This window comes from Chrysemys picta, chromosome 10, assembly GCF_011386835.1.
Source record: "Chrysemys picta bellii isolate R12L10 chromosome 10, ASM1138683v2, whole genome shotgun sequence".
Taxonomy (NCBI): domain Eukaryota; kingdom Metazoa; phylum Chordata; order Testudines; family Emydidae; genus Chrysemys; species Chrysemys picta.
Genome location: NC_088800.1, coordinates 14,578,758 through 14,596,087, shown reverse-complemented (window position 1 = coordinate 14,596,087; position 17,330 = coordinate 14,578,758).

Genomic DNA, 17,330 nt, shown 5'->3' with positions numbered 1-17,330 from the left:
CGTTGCCGACCCCTGGTCTATGTTTTCATTACGGGGCTCCAGTTTCACAGAAAGTTTGGCAAACGTGAGCTGAGGTTAACTTGGAGGAGAAATGGTTTCGCTGGGGATTTTCCCCCCAGCTGTCACGTGTTAAGGGCATTACAAATATCAAGTGCTAAGTAATGTAACTAGTAAAACAGCTAAACAATAATACGCCAGTGGCCACCTTCTTCAGCCTGAGGAAAGTGTATTCTTTCCAAAAGGCCAAAATTGCCACCTTCGGGAGGTTCTTTGGCCTGTTCTGCTCCCTTTCCATCACTCAGGCAGCGCCAAGGAGCAGAAACCAGCTCCAATTCCCCTGCTGCATGCAGCTAGCCCCAATGCTTCCCTACCCACAGACCCTGGTGTGCAGGACATAGCCCATGGCTGGAGCACATTGCGCTTGGCCTCTCTCCAGCTGGCGTATGGGTCAATAGGAATCTGTTGCAAGTTAGGACACCTGTTCTAAAGTGGGATGGGACAGGCTGGCCTGGGTAGTTGTGGGGTGGAGGGGAGTCATTCTTTTCTAGGTGCTGCCCTAAGTCGAGCTCCTCTCCTGTTCTCCCTGGAATTCCCACAGGCTGGGTGGGAAGCAGGCAGTGGAGCAATCGGAGCTGTTGACTCGACCCTCTCCTGAGATGCAGCAGGCAGCCAACTGAGGCGCTGCAGGGCAGCTGCAGCAAGCATGAAACAGCAGCTGCTCATAGCACTCCTGGCTGCCCAGGGGGCTGCCAGAGAAGCAGAGGCAGACAGCTGGAAAAATGGCATCCCCCTACCTCTTCCCCATAGTGACATGCCTCAGTCAAACCCTGCCCTTTGAACAGGGCCATGGTTTTCAATTCATCATCAAATGCACATTTTCTCCTTAACCCAGCCACCCTCTAGGGCCGCAATGCAGAGCCTTGAGGGCTGTTGGTTGGACACCACTGCTCTGAAATATTCACTCAGCTCGGTACCCTATTCAGAGCTTATATCCCCTGCTGGTGGGGTAAAAACCCCTTTGCTCTTATATTTCTTAATACATTCAAGGAAAACATATGAGATCATTGGGTTTTATTCAGTCAAATTTGGCAGCCTCCTCATATTTACTTGGACTGAGAGGGAAATTGAATTTGGGTTTCTCACTTCCTAAGTTATTTGTTATTGGAATAAGTGCGTGGTAATGGATTAGACAGAGGGAAGATGCTTCTCTTTCAGCCCTGTGTGCGAGGTGGGATTTGCATTGTTCTATATTGGGCTGGATTGGCGTGTTTTTCCACTGCCGATGACTTCATTTGCTCTGCTTCTCTACGCTGTCTGTCCTGTGCCACAGCTGGCTGGGGGAGTTTTGTGGGGGACTTTTCTAACTCTCACATTTTAATGTAGAGGAAATTTAAATAACAGTGAAAACATTTTCTCAACCCTTTCCACCACCCCCAGCCAGTTTCCATTCCTCAGCCATCTGATTTGTTGGGATCAGAGCGCATGTCAGAGGCTTTTCAGCCATTCATACAGCAGTTCCCTGAACGGGATGATCCTTCAGCTACATGTAGCAGCTCAGTTTGCACCCAAGCAGTGGTGAAAGGGGGGCATGTGAAGTACCTATATGGCCATGCCCCTCAGACCCACTTTCTTATTTTCTTCCATTGGGCAGCAGTACATTTCATACTCTTGAGCATCACCTGTTGAAAAGCGCGTGTGCGCATGCCTGGGAGCTTCCTTTAGAAATGCTAGCCTGGAAGGGTTAACAGGCATTGTTTGTAAGTTGGCAGGACACCAGCCTGCAATGTTTTGCGGTAACATTTACAGTTTGTGCCCGAGCCCGGCATCTTGTCAGGCTGCCAAGTCCCTCAGAGATATAACACTTTCAGCTTCAGGACGCGAGGTCTCTGACAGCACTGCTGTGCTTACCCAATAAATAAAGGATGAATGACAGTTTACGCAGGGAAAGGACCATGGTGCTGGTGGCACATGGGAGGAAAGATCCTTATATAACAGGGGTCGGCAACGTTCGGCACGTGGCTTGCCAGGGTAAGCACCCTGGCGGGCCGGGCCAGTTTTATTTACCTGCTGACGTGGCAGGTTCGGCCGATCGCGGCCCCCACTGGCCGCAGTTCGCCATCCCAGGCCAATGGGGGCAGCGAGAAGCGGCGCGGGCGAACAATGTGCTGGCCGCCGCTTCTCGCCGCCCCCATTGGCCTGAGACGGCGAACCGCGGCCAGTGGGGGCCGCGATCGGCCAAACCTGCCGCGTCAGCAGGTAAATAAAACTGGCCCGGCCCGCCAGGGTGCTTACCCTGGTGAGCCACGTGCCGAATGTTGCCGACTCCTGTTATATAAGGACCATTGTCATCGCTTGCTACGTTAAGTCTAATTTAGCAAGTAAACTCCTTTGGCCTTGGCCCTGTCATTTCGTTTGCCTGTTAAGCACCATGCACACCTCGGATGCCCTCTATATGAAGAATTCCTTGGGGGCTTGATTTGCAGCACTGCTGAGCAGTCACAACACCACCTGGAGCTGCGGGGGGCTCTGCTTTGTGCAAAATCAGGCCCAGTGGCAAGGTTGGGACTATTACATGGTCAAGGGCCTGAATAAGGATCAGGCACCACATGGTTGGGGCTGGGCATGTAAGTTATGTGCTGGTGGGTGGGGCTCCCTGATTGGTTGAGTGCACCCCATGTGGCCAAAATTGCTAGCAGAAGCCATTTTGGCTTATTAATGTCAGCAAGACATAGGAGTGATTGGGCTTGCCTGCTCTCTCTGCTCTGGTGCGTGATTTAAATCTTGTGCTTCGGGGTTTAAGCCAAATTCTAATGTTCAGAGATCAGGATGAGTCCTAGGTTGGGGGCAGGTCATCCCACATCAGCCTACGGCGGGGTTCTCACACCTTCCTCTGAAGCTTCTCGTACTGGCCGCTGTCAGCTCCAGGCTACGGGATGGGATGGACCTTGAGTCCAATCCAGTCTAGCCATTCCTGTATTCCTATGTATGTTATAAATAGGTGTGGTGGGTTAAGTGTTGCTTTCTCTTTTCCACAAGCCAAAATTGTAGATTTTTCTCTTCACAAGCCAAGATTGCCCAGAATATGGTGCTTTTCTGTTAAACAAATAAGTCCCGTTATTTATAACTTTGCAGCCACATAAGGGCCCACGAACTGGCCCTGCTCTCTTTGAAACTCCCCACCCACCCCTGCCATAACAATAGCAGAGACAAGATGGCCGCTGAGATAGTTCTGTGTGAAACGTGGTGATTTCACAGGCCAAGAGGCTCTCTCTCTCTCTCTCTCTCTTTTTTCATGGCATTTTGAAGATTCAAAAATGACATAAAATGGATTGATGAGAAAAATGTGTGAAATTTTGCCAAGCCCTCATAAACATAATGAATTAAACTTCACCACCCCTACGTGGGTTAGAGGTATTTTCCCCCTCGTGTGAGGAAAATGAGGGCCAGAGAAGTAAAGTGACTTGCCCTAGGCCACCCAGCAACTGTGTGGCAGAGCTGGGATCAGCACGCTGGAGCTCCTGGCTCCTAGTGGCAGCTCTCTGCTAAACCCATTAGATTAAGATATTCCCAAATTAAGCTCATGGAGCTTGTCCTGGTCATTTGAAGATAGGAAGCTAGACACACATGCTGCTGGTTCTTCCCCTAGTTTCCAGCTAAGGGGAAGAGAACAGAGAGGCAGAAGAGATGAAAGGAGAAGCCATCATAGACACACGCTGTGTCTACACTTGGAGCTAGAGGGGTGATTCCTAGCTTGCATAGACATACTCGAGTTCGTTCTCATTGAGCGAGTGCACTAAAAATAGCGTAGCCATGGGTAGCGCAGGCAGCAGCGGCACAGGATACTACTGCCCTGAGTACAAACCCGCCTGGGCCCCACAGGTACATACGTGGGGCAGGTAGCCCGTGCCACCTCTCACTGCTGCCCGTGCTGCCGCCGCTACACTCCTGTCTCTAGCACATTAGCTAGGTGAGAGCTAGCGTGAGAACGTCTACCCGAGCTGGGAATCACACCTCTAGCTCCACACATAGAGCTAACCACAGTTTGATTAACTTTTATCCTAGAAGAAAAAAGCATTTAGCTAACTCGGGTTACCTAAAAATATGTCCCCAAAGATACTTCACCACACAAACGACTGCTGCGGTTGTCCCAAGGATGTTATGGGATCACCAGTGGGAGATGAGTTGGGCTCCCTGGGATCAGGAGTAGACAGGGAGGAGTCCACGGGACAGTATCTCTGTCGAGATATGGATCCCACCATCTATAGCGTGAGAACTCCCTGTGCTACCCCATACTGCCAAACTTAGCCACAACCAACAACTTCAGGGAGAGGTGGAGAAAAATGTTTCTCTGCTACATTAGAAAACAGTTTGATCTCATTAAAAATCAGCTTTCACCTGCTACTAATTTTCCTCTTGGTTACGAAGGCCTTGTATGTTTGTTTGTTTAACTGACTGAAGAGGGAAAAGGCGCTGTTCACACAGTAAATGACGGCACATATTGGAAGGGGACACACTGGTTAATGAGCAGGGAATGGGGACCAGGATGCAACTGCAAGAACAAAATCCGCTCCCAGGACTTGACGGGAAGTCTGCCAGCAGGCTGAGGGTTTGCCTCCACGGGGAACTTTTTGCACCGATGTAGCTGTGTTGCTAGCCCCTAGCGCAGACACGCTGCTCTGCTGCACAAGGCGACCTGTTCCTGTGCAGCCTGCCTTGCTCCCGTCTCACTGAAATCAAGGGGTGTTTGCTGGGAGTGGGGCCAGGCCTGCAAGGGACGTACATATCATGATGGAGTGAGCTGCATTGGTGAAAGTCACTTTTTGCACTGGTCCAGCATGTCTCTACCCGGGAACTTGCACTCGTGAAGTTACATCAGTGCAAAAATCCCTCGACTAGCTAACTGAGAGGAAACCAACTTACATACATAAAGAAGGCATATTCAATCACTCTAGGTATTTCAATTGGACGTCTGATGAGGATTCCCTTTCTATGCCCATCTTGACCCCTCTGTTTCCTTTCTCCCAACTTGTCCTTCCCACCCCTGTGGCCCTCTGCCATGCATACTGCCCCATGCATGCAATGTCCTCCCCAAGCCTCTTTACTGACCCACTGCCCTCTCCTCAGACCAGCCTTTCCTAAAGACACTCTCCTCCAGCCTTGCTTACATGGAGTGAATTGTACATTTAAAAATAAAATCAGTGAGCCCACCTTGATGTGTATGTTCCCCTGGGGCCAGGGCAAAGAGTCCCATTGATCTCAGACCGACTCCCATTTACTTCAAGGAAGATGGGCCTGGACCCATGTGAGCAGCTGTTGCATTCTATCATTGTCACCTTGTCCTGTCTTCTGCTTGTTTATTATCCCCATTCATTGTACCATGTGTGAATTGAACTTATAACCTCTCTGGAGCAGGGGCTGCATCTTTACATCTACCTTCAGGGCTCCTACAGCATCCCCCACTGGGACAGCTCCGGTTTCTGTTCAGTGCTTAGCACACTGAGTGATAAATAAACATTAATAACGATTATCCTCATTGCCTCTCATTTCATGCTTAAAATGAGCTCTGAAAACAGAGCCCCAAGCAAGCCCAGCCAGTGCTGCAGGATTCCAGTTCCTATAGAAACACATATGACAGCCACATGCATGTACCCAGTTCAGTAAATTCTCAGCCGCCCGCAATGGTGTTACAATAAATACACACCCATATCTATTAATACCGAGCGTGGTGGCAGCGCTGGTGTTTCAGCAGCTTCCAGCTGCCCATGACGGCAAATGTTTTGCACATATTTTCGCATTCTAAAGAAGGCCTCTCTGCCTCCCTAGCTGGATGGGACTGACCCCCACTAGCCCAATCCAGGTTACCCCCTTGACAGTCCAAATGTCTCAGGCTTCATTCCTTCTTCCCCTTCTGTTTTACAGCATATTACTGCCCATGACCTCATTTTATGGCAGTCGCCTTCATTAGCTGACTGCTGCAAATTGCCATAAAGTGAGGTAATAAGCTCAGAGCGGTGCCATTAAAACACTCCATGAAAACAAACTTGGAAGGCTCCAGCTCAAGATGTTTTGAAGTGACTGTTTCATCCGGTCTCGGAGCTGCTCCGACGGCTCCGAGCATGACTGGATCGAGGGCCAACCTCAGAGGAAAGGGAAAGGAACAGCGAGTACGGCACTCAGCGAGCGTATAATGTGGGAACGTTTTAGATCACACGCTCTAGCAGATGGGTGTGGAATTTGGGAAGACTCCTCTTCCGTGGGACCTTGGCAGCACCAGGAGTCCAAGGCTGCCAGGATCTAGAGCTCACTGCACCCAGTCCCATACTGGTTATCCGGGAGCTCTGGTCCAGGAAAATCAAGCCTCTGTGGCAACAGGACATGGGGGATTCGACAGGGGGTGAAAGACAAGGTACAATGACAGGGGAATGTTAAAGGGCTCCAGGGTTGGGTTCAGACAAGTAGCTAAAGGCCATGAGTTTCTCAGAATGTCCCAACCTCCAAGCCAAGCAATGAGCTGCCTGGCAATTTCTGTCTCCTCCTCTTTCCACTCAGGCTGGAGGCTAGGGTTGCCAACCCTCCTGGTTTCACCAGGAGTCTCCCGGAATCAGGACGTATTTCCCCGGAGGCTACTGAAGTCAAACCGGGAGATTTTAGGCTGCTAAAAGTCTGGCGGTGCAGCGGGGCTAAGGCAGGCTCCCTGTTTTCCTGGCTCCGCGCTGCTCCCAGAAGCGTCTGGCACGTCCCTGCGGCCCCTGTGGAAGAACAGGGAGTCTTTGCACGCTGCCTGTGCCCCCCCCCCAAGCAACAACTCTGCAGCTCCCATTGCCTGGGAACTGCGGCCAATGGGAACTGCAGGGGGCAGGGGAGCAGAGTTCCCCCTCTTCCCAGGGATCGCAGGGACGTGCTGGCCACTTCTGGGAGCAGTGCAGGACCAGGGCAGGCAGGGAGCCTGCCTTAGCCCCGCTGCGCTGCCACCGGGAGCCACCCGAGGTAAGCACCTTTTGGCCGGAGCCTGCACTCCACACACCCTCCTGCACCCCAACCCCCTACCCAGCCCCCTCCTGCACCCAAAACCTCTCCCAGAGCCTGCACCCCGCACTCCCTCCTGCACCCCAACCCTCTGCCCCAGGCTCAGCCCAGAGCCCCCTCCCACACTCCAAACCCCTCAGCCCCAGCCCAGAGTCCACACCTCCTCCTGTACCCCACCCCCCTGCCCCAACCCGGTGAAAGTGAGTGAGGGTGGGGAAGAGCAAGCGACGGGGGGGAGGGGGCGAGTGAGCAGGGCGGGGCCTTGGAGGAGGGGCGGGGCTGGGGCAAGGGTGTTTGGATTTGTGGGATTAGACAGTTGACAACCCTACTGAAGGTGCAGGTCCTCCATTTTGAAAGGGTCTCAACCTGGCTTCAGGTTTGGTGGCCATGGTCGGTAGCGCATGGATGCCCAACTGCCAGATTTACAGGCACAGGCAGGCTGTAAAGTGGCAAAACCAAAGGCTGCCCTGGGACTCAGCGGGAGGTGTGATCCAGAGGGCAAAGGGCCTTTCCTGGGATTGTCGGACATTGTGTCTGGAGCCAGAAAATGCAGAGTCCCAGGAACATGAGGAATAATGGGGGCAAGGGGGAAATCACCTCCAGTGTGTGGATCTCAAATAAGCTGTGAGATTTGGGTGAAACCATGTGTCAGTTACCCAAACATGTCTGCCCATCACCCTGGAAAGCCTCATCCTACAACTGCCCCCACCAGGCTCCTCTCACAGTGTCCGCGTGGCATAGCCACCTATCCTGTTGGCAGGCAGGCTATTTCAAGCACTAAGGCAGAATCATACGATCGGATGGGACTCTGGGAGTATGTGAATGTAATTGTGGGGAGGAGAGTGCATATGCTAAGGAGCAGGAGATGGCTGTGGTGCATGGCAGCGTGTGCAGTTGTGTTTACATGTGTGTTTATTTCTGGGGAGGTGCATGTCAGCACTATGATGAGTTTCGATATTTATAATCAATGTGTGTTTGGGAACTGATGGAAGTTGAGGGGTTCTGGACAGGAGTGTGGAGATCCTGGCGTGTGTGTGTGTGTGTGTGTGTGTGTGTGTGTGTGTGTAGAGCGGTTTCTATGCAAGGGTGTGGGGGGGTTGGTGTGTGCATAGTAATGTGGCGTGTGTGCAAATATGGAGTTGTAGGTTTCTACTCAGGAGTGTGAAGTGGCGGGGTTCCTCTGCAGAGGTGTGGGGGTGCATTTGTTATGAGTTTGCACAGCAGAGGTGTGTATGTGTGCATATGGAATTGCGGGTCAGCTGTGTGTGCGTGTGTGGTTGTGTGTGCAGGGAACAAGCAAATGAGTAACTGAACTGCTGTATTTATCTTTGCCTCATTCTGCTGGGCATTTCTGGCCCACAACGGGCCGGGGAGCAGCGCATGCAAGGAGCTGTCTCGCATTATTATGACAAGTAATTAGGGTGATGTGAGATGCACCAAAATGACTTTATTAGGCTAAAGAGGCTGATTAAACCCCATGCTCCAGACAGGCTTTTTAAACATCTCCAGACTGGGCGTGAAAACGGCCGCCTTCCCTGCACACCTTGGCCAGAGAAGAGACTCTCGGGTCTAGCTGCTGCCAGCATCATTTTTGCAGTGACTCAGCCTGAGAGTTAGAGCAAATGGTAAACAAACAGCAGCTGGTTCCTGAGCCAACTGGCACCAGCCAGTGAGCCAGGCAGCCCCCCAATCCGCTCCTATCCCTTCCTGTGATAGGCTGTGATGCCCATGGGTGGCGCCAGTGTGGAAGCTGCCAAAGGCAGGGAGCATGCCTGCACTGGCACAAAGATCGGTGGATGGTGAGTGCAGCAAGGGGACAGGAGGCATCAGCTGGTGGAGGGCGGGACTGGGAGACTCGGCAGGGCTTGCATGGTCACTGGAGTCCTAGGAATAAGAGGCTAAATGGGACCAGGGTGAGGCCTTCCCCCTGGAATGGACAGAATGGAGGGGGCTGAGGATGGTACCTACTTAGGATATGGATTTTATTTGGCATCAGCTACCAAGCGGCCGTCAGATAGGAACATCCTTTGGTCACTTTCTCCGCAGTAGATTCAAACCCAAGACTCATGGCAGGCTTCATATCCTAATAGTATGAGCAATATAATCCCCTCCCCACCCAGCAAGGAACCAGGCAGCTGGAGCGAATGCTGGCTCACTCGGGCATTAAGCAAAAACAGGCAAGGTTTTCACATCACTCTGAAAAGTGTTATTTAAACTCCTTGCTGTTTCCAACACCTGCCTCTCATTGCAGCTTTCGATTGGCTCCAATCCTTGCAGGCACAATCCCTGCACCTGCAGCTAGTCACAGGTGGAGTTGGGATCACTAAGATATCTAGTTATCAGATATGCAAGTGGATGCTTGAAACTGAAATCTGTTTCCCTCCTGAAACCTTCTGTGACCAAACCCACACTGTTTGGTTACTGTCAAAATAGGCTGTTCAGTCTGGCTTGTTATTGCAGGGTCTCTCATAAGTGCTCAGAAGGGCACACTGGTGCACCATGGCTATTGCTGGGTTGCCCTCAATGCAGACTGGTTTGTTATTATAGAGTGTCTCCCGATCACTGACTGATGTGTACTAGTTTGTTATTGTCGGGTCTCCCATGAGCTCTTATCTGCTGGCACTGATTTTATTGCTCCATGTGGCTTTGGATGAGTGATTTGGTTCCAGTTACAATGTGGTGATGGTAGAGATCTGCAACAGCCTTTAGTGTCGGCTGACGAGGTAGTGTGTGGAGAAGAAAAAGGGCTGTGTCTTGGTATATTGTTCATAGAATCATAGAATATCAGGGTTGGAAGGTCATCTAGTACAACCCCTTGCTCAAAGCAGGACCAATTCCCAGATAGATTTTTACCCCATGTCCCCCTCAACGATTGAGCTCACAACCCTGGGTTTAGCAGGCCAATGTTCAAACCACTGAGCTATCCCTCCCCCAATGGGAGTCTGCCTAACATCACCATGCTTTGACTTTCTCTCCACACACAGACACAGCCAGGTGGCTATTGAAGATTCTGGGTTGTGTAACAGGCCTTTCCTGTACTAAGGAGAATTATAAGTAGATTGACCACTAAGGGGCGCTCAGAACCCTTTGTGCACATATTACTGCACTTGCACAGAAAGCCTCACTATACAGAAAGAGGATTTGTCTCCTTCAAAATAGCTCGTTATCTCCCTCCACATTTTGTGAAATAGTAAGGAAATAGTGATCCCAATAATGACACAAGCCTTGTGGGTTATTCCCTCTTCTGGGCCAGCTGGGTAGATTGTGAGTAGTTTGAGGCAGTTTATATTTTGTCCTGCATGGCAGAGCACAAATGAGAATAATAACCAAACCCTGGCCAGTTTCGTCACATTGATTACATCGTTTTTATTCCTGTCGTATACAGCATGTTAGGAAAGAGGTGATAAATAAGCGCTGTTCCTAACAGCTGGGCTTCTCGCAGCTGCAGACAGCAGAGTTTTTGCTCAGTACCTCGGCAATTCCACCTGTTTGCTACGAGTATGTTAATAGCACAAAGTAGCATGCAGAACACATGGAGATCAGGCTATTTGTGGAACTCCTTGCCCAAAGAACAGGCCTGGCCAATGTACATCAGGTAAGAATCAACACGAATGTGTTTGACTCCAAGAGTATTTCTCGGTAGATGACTGAAATTCCAGGAGATGTGGCCAGTGAAAGTGCCTGTTTGTTTGCCTGCGCATTGCCTTTGAGGAGCAGGGATGGGCCCACGCTATGAAGTCAGATCAGCATTTCCCCAATTACAGAAGAAAGGAAGGATTGCCCAGTGGTTAGGCACTAGCAGAGAGCTTTGGTTACATGATCAAGTCCCTGCTCTGCCACAGACTCACAGTATGACTTTGGGTGAGTCTCTCTATGCCTCAGTCCCCCATCTAGAAAATGGCATTGGGAGGATAGCTACGTTAATGACTGTCAGGTGCTCAGACAGCCTGGTGACCGGGGCCCCAGGCAGGTAGAATGTTTGGATCTCAGGTTCCACTTCACGCCCATCTCTAATAAGGGGATTGTTAATATCCCTCATGACGCTGATGTCTAAGGTAAAATCTGAGCATCTAAGGGACCTTTCTTGTGGTCTCACTGTAGAACTTCGAAAAGCCTAGGTGGAGCCTGACAGCTCAGCTGTCCACACAGAACAGCCCTGGGGATGTACATGCTCCATGTCCACACAGAGCTCTTCTGTTCCAGCCAGGGAGACAGCAACACCGAAAGCAGGCGAGGCAGGTGGAGACTGAGGGAATGAAGAAGGAGAGGAAAGGAGAATACGAGGAGATGGATTAGGGTGGCGACTAAACACTAAAGTTCTCAGGGCAGCTGTTTTCTCCCTTTTTCACACCGGCATCCCCTGCCCATCCTTCACCCCTCTCCTCGCTGGGGTCTCCCTCCCATTTAGCAGTATGGGAAGGGTACAGTGGTCATGACCCCCTATTGGTTGCACCGCCTCGCGTGGGAACCCAGACCTGAGAGGGAGGCTGTCTTGTTGTTAAAGGATCCCAGGGAAGCTGCCAGAGCGGGAGGGAGGGAGAAAAGTCCAGTGCACACATCACATCCACTTCCGTGTCCAGACTAGCTATGGAAGAATCACAATTACAAAAAGTGCCCAAAGAAATTCCAGTTTTAATTGATGCCTCTGCTCTCTCGGGTTGCACCCACCCAGCCCCAGTTCCCCCAACCGCTGGCCGTTGCTCACTAAATCCCTAGCCCTGGACCTTTCCACATAGTGCAAACACACAAAGAAAGGCCCTAGGAGTGCTGGCTTGCCCCCCCTGCAATTCAGAGGGGCTGGGGCTGTGCCTGGTGCTAACCCAGCATATGGGCCACAGCAACTCTTGCTGTGCCTCCTTGTAGCATTTCAGGGCAGTGGTTTGGGGAGCAGACAGGCATTAATAAATCTGTAGCACTGATATTGTTTTAGCATCCATCTAATTGGTGCCATAAAGTTAAACCCAGCCATTTAGAGTTCTGCTGGGAACTGGGGCTTCCATTTACCAGTTCTCCCGCACGGCTAAAGGGCACCACGTGCTAATAGGTGTTAAATTGAAGCATCAAATTTTAATAAGCCTCTTAATGGAATTGTGTGGATCCTGGGTAGCTTTCGGAGGCTTCCATTATGGCACCGGTGTGCCCAAGCAAGCCCAGTGTACCTGGGGAGCAGCACTGGTAGTAAAGGGAATTGGGAGCTAGGTGGTGGCTGAGAAAAGATAGGGCTACGGAGATGAAAAGCTGCCTTCCCTTATAGCATGCAGAAGAGACTGGCTGGATTGCTTTCTCTCTATCTATGTACCACAGTAGCATTTAACCTCCAAAATGGGAACTATACATCAATGAGGAGGCTAGTTAAATAGATATATTACAATGAACAGTCATCAGAGTGAAATGTCTGCAAGCTGCATGGAAACTTTTTAAAAACACCATAATCGAGGTTCAAACTGTATGTCTAACCCAAACAAACAAACAAACAAAAACAGTAAGAGGACCAAAAAAACGCCACCATGGCTAAACAGCAGAGAAAAAGAGGCGGTTAGCGTCAAATCCTACTTAGGAAACTAGAAAGGATCATAAACTCTAGCAAGTCAAGTGTAAAAGTAGAATTAGGCAGGCCAAAAAAGAATTTGAAGAGCAGCTAGCAAAAGACACAAAAACTAACAACAATTTGTTTTAAGTACATGAGAAGCAGGGAGTCTGCCAAACTATCAGTGGGGCCACTGGATGATTGAGATGCTAAAAGGAGCATGTAAGGAAGACAAGGCCATTGTGGAGAAGCTAAATGAAATATTTGCATCAGTCATCACTGCAGAGGATGTGAGGGAGATTTCCACACCTAAGTCATTCTTTTTAGGTGACAGATCTGAGGAACTGTCCCATATTGGGGTGTCAGTAGAGGAGGTTTTGGAATAAACTGGTAAATTAAACAATAATAAGTTATTAGGACCAGATGGTATCACCCAAGAGTTCTGAAGGAACTCAAATATGAAATTGCAGAATTACTAACTGTGGAATGCAACCATTGCTTAAATCAGCCTCTTTATCAGATGACTGGCTCCAGAGGCAATCCCAGCAATTACAGGCCAGTAAGCTTAACCTCAGTACCAGGCAAACTGGTGAAACTATAGTAAAGAACAGAATCATCAGACTCATCGATGAACACGATATGTTGGGGAAGAGTCAACACTGCTTTTGCAAAGGGAAAATCTATTAGAATTCTTTGAGGGGGGAGGTCAACAAATATGTGGACAAGGATGATCCAGTGGATATAGTGTACTTGGACTTTCAGAAAGCCTCTGACAAGGTCCCTCATCAAAAGCTCTTAAGCAAAGTAAGCTGTCGTGGGATAAGAGAGAAGGTCCTCTCATGGATCAGTAATTGGTTAAAGGATAGGAAACAAAGGATAGGAATAAATGGTCAGTTTTCACAGTGGAGAGAGATAAATAGCGGAGTCCCCCAAGGATCTGTACTGGGACCAGTGCTGTTCAACATATTCATAAATGATCTGGAAAAAGGGGTAATCAGTGAGGTGGCAAAGTTTGCAGACGGTACATAATTACTCAAGATAATTAAGTCCAAAGCAAACTGTGAAGAGTTACAAAGGTATCTCATAAAACTGCATTACTGGGCAACAAAATGGCAGATGAAATCCAACGTGGATAAATGCAAAGTAATGCACATTGGAAAACATAATCCCAACTATGCATAGAGAATGATGGGGTCTAAATTAGCTGTTATCACTCAAGAAAGAGATCTTGGAGTCATTGTGGATAGTTCTCTGAAAACATCTGCTCAATGTGCAGCGGCAGTCAAAAAAGATAACAGAATGTTAGGAACCATTAGGAAAGTGATAGATAATAAGAGAGAAAATATCATAATACCGCTATATAACTCCATGGTACGCCCACACCTTGAATACTGAGTGCAATTCCGGTCATCCTAACTCAAAAAAGATGTATTAGAATTGGGAAAAGTACAGAGAAGGGCAACAAAAATGATTAGAGGTATGGAACAGCTTCCATATGAGGAGAGATTAAAAAGACTGAGACTGTTCATCTTACAAAAGAGACGACTAAGGAGGGATCTGATAGAAGTCTATAAAATCATGAGTGGTGTGGAGACAGTGAATAGGGAAGTGTTATTTACCCCTTCACATAACACAAGAACCAGGGGTCACCCAATGAAATTAACAGGCAGCAGCTTTAAAACAAACAAAAGGAAGTACTTCTTCACACAACGCACAGACAACCTGTAGAACTCGTTGCTAGGTGATGTTGTGAAGGCCAAAAGTATAACTGGGTTCAAAAAATAATTAGATAAGTTCATGGAGAATAGGTCCATCAATGGCTATTAATAGCCAAGATGGTCAGGGATGCAACCCCATGATCTGGTTGTTCTTAAACCTCTGATTTCCAGAAGCTGGGACTGGACGACAGGGGATGGATCACTTGCTAACTGCCCTGTTCTGTTCATTCCCCCTGAAGCATCTGGCATTGGCCGCTGTCAGCAGACAGGATACTGTGCTAGGTGGACCACTGGTCTGACCCAGTATGGCCATTATCTATCTATCTAGATGGGGCTGCAAAAATGAAATGCTTTCCCTTTCAGCAGCATCTCTTTCCACTACTCTGGAGTGGAACCCCCATTATCTTTGCCACTCCCATCAGCAGAGCTGGAGCCCAGAGCTGGAGCTGGAGCCCAGGACTGATTGTCCTGGGCATAGGTTGGGACCACGCCTAGACTTTCATCAGCAATTCTCATGATTTCAGTGTCCTGGGCTGCTGAGCCATCTTGCTGCTCCCTGGATGGTTTCTTAGGCCATTGAGTTCAACCAGTTGGGAGCAGGGCCAGACATAGCGAGTCCCCTCCTTCTACAGAGTCAGCCCGTTCACATGAGTCACAGAAGCACTGATGGCAATCGGGGCATCACCTGTGACTGCCGCCTGCCCTGGCTGGCTGGTAAAAGAGAGAACACCTGGGAGCTCAACTAGCAGCCTATTGGCCCCTCCTTAGACAAAGGGGAATCTACTACCCACCCTAAGCCATTCAATAGTCAGGGCAGTACTAGAGAAACCACCACCCCATGCTAGAGCCTTCGCAAGCCACTGCAGCGTCCGACCTGCCTCTTTCAAGCAAAGCTAATCCACACATGGCAATAAACGGGGTCCATTGGCACCCACCGGCTGCCCGTTTCCTGGATCCCTCCCAGGCTGGTGACAGGCCAGGGCACGGCACCATGACAGCACTTGTTGCTCTGGTGGATGACAGGGGAAAATCATCCATACCCCTCTCATGGGGCTTCTCTATGGCACCTGTGACCGGTAATCACCAAATGCCCTGCCTCCAAGAAACTGCTGGGGTGAATGGAAACTCTCTGAAATGGTTCAGGGCCTCCCTCTCAGCCCAAACCCAGAGGGCCCTTAGGGGAAACTGTTCCTCCATCTGCAAACCCCTCCCCTATGGGGCCCCACGACGTCTTAGTATTCAATATCTACAGGAAGCCATTGATAGCGCTGGAGAGATGGCAGGGGCTTATATGTCAGAAATACACAGAGGACACTGGGCTGTACACCGCCTTTATATTAACTATAAACCCCACCAAGGCCCATCTAACTCAATGCCCAGACAAAATCAGCCGCTGGAGGAAGAGCTACTGACTAATGCTGAACCCAGGCAAGACTGAGACGATGCTGCTGCAAGAGAGACGTGCTCTGAAAGACTCGTCTCTTCCACAGCATCCCCCGCTAGCAAGGGTGTATGCCCGCCAATTATTAAACCAGGCAGAGCCCATGGGTTCCCCTTGAATTCTGCAGTGCTACTAGAGTCCTAAATAGCCACAGCACCCAAATCCTGCTCCACGAGGGGGCCCCGAGGCACTAGTGCCAGGGCCAGCTCCAGGCGCCAGCTCAGCAAGCAGGTGCTTGGGGCGGCCACAGCAGAGAGGGGCAGCACGTCCGGCTCTTCGGCGGCAGGTCCCTCATCCCGCTCGGAGCGAAGGACCTCCCGCGGAATTGCTGCTGAAGTGCTGCCGCAGATCGCGGCTTTTTTGGAGGGTGGGGTGAGGGGGTGATTGGGGCGGCAAAAACCCTGGAGCCGACCCTGACTAGTGCAATGCAAACAATAAATAATAATGATAAATGCAAACCTCATTGCGTCGACTTAACTCTTCCTTAATGATTTCTTCACATAAACACAACACAAACAAAATCCTATAAACTAATCAATCTATGTCTCCTGAAGGCTGGGAACAAAGAGAGAGACATTGCTATTAGTATTTCTACTTCTAAGCACTCGGCTAGGGCCATAGAAATATCTAATCTAATCTATCTAGCTATCATATTTATAGAGCACCTATTAGTGTAGCATCTAGTCATTGGATCAGCAATTGATGACTGCCAGGAGAGCCCTAATGAGGTCCAAAAGAATCAGGATCACTACACACAACACAATCCTGATAATGATCACGGAGGGTCCATGGCTGTAGTGGCAAATGGCCACAAAAAGATCACATGCAGAACCATCTCTGCAGCCAGAGGGAATAAGTGATCAATCTAAGCGCAAGCTTTGGAATATCTCAGCACTCTGGAAGCCCTGGGCCTGGCTTTTCTCTTCACCCACTGAGGTAGATAAATTGTGTTCCAAGCAACTTGCTGTGTGAGGATCTTTATTAGTTTTAGGATGTGTTATTCGTTGAGCAGGATCAATGTACTGGCACATTAGAGTAGAGCAGTGTTTCTCAAACTGGGGTTGCCGCTTGTGTAGGAAAAGTCCTTGGCGGGCCAGGCTGGTTTGTTTACCTGCCGCGTCCGCAGGTCCGGCCGATCGCGGCTCCCACTGGCCGCGGTTCGCTGCTCCAGGCCAATGGGAGCTGCTGGAAGCGGTGTGGGCCGAGGGACGTACTGGCCGCCACTTCCAGCAGCTCCCATTGGCCTGGAGCAGCGAACCATGGCCAGTGGGAGCCGCGATTGGCCAGTCCTGCGGACACGGCAGGTAAACAAACTGGCCCGGCCCTCTAGGGGCTTTCCCTACACAAGCGGCGGCCCCAGTTTGAGAAACACTGGAGTAGAGTATGTGGAGGAATACATGGTCCCTGCCCTGAAGGGAATGAAATCTGCATTAAGCACACCGTGTAGATCACACACACACAATGCACCGAGGCTCTGATAAGATTTAAATCTCAGAAGATTGCTTCATTTTGGGGGGTTTTAAATATCATTTCCTTCTGTGGTGAGTCACTGCTGAAAGGTCTTTCAAATGCAGCTTTAACGCGGAGGGTCCTGGCTTATGGATATTAAAAATCCCAT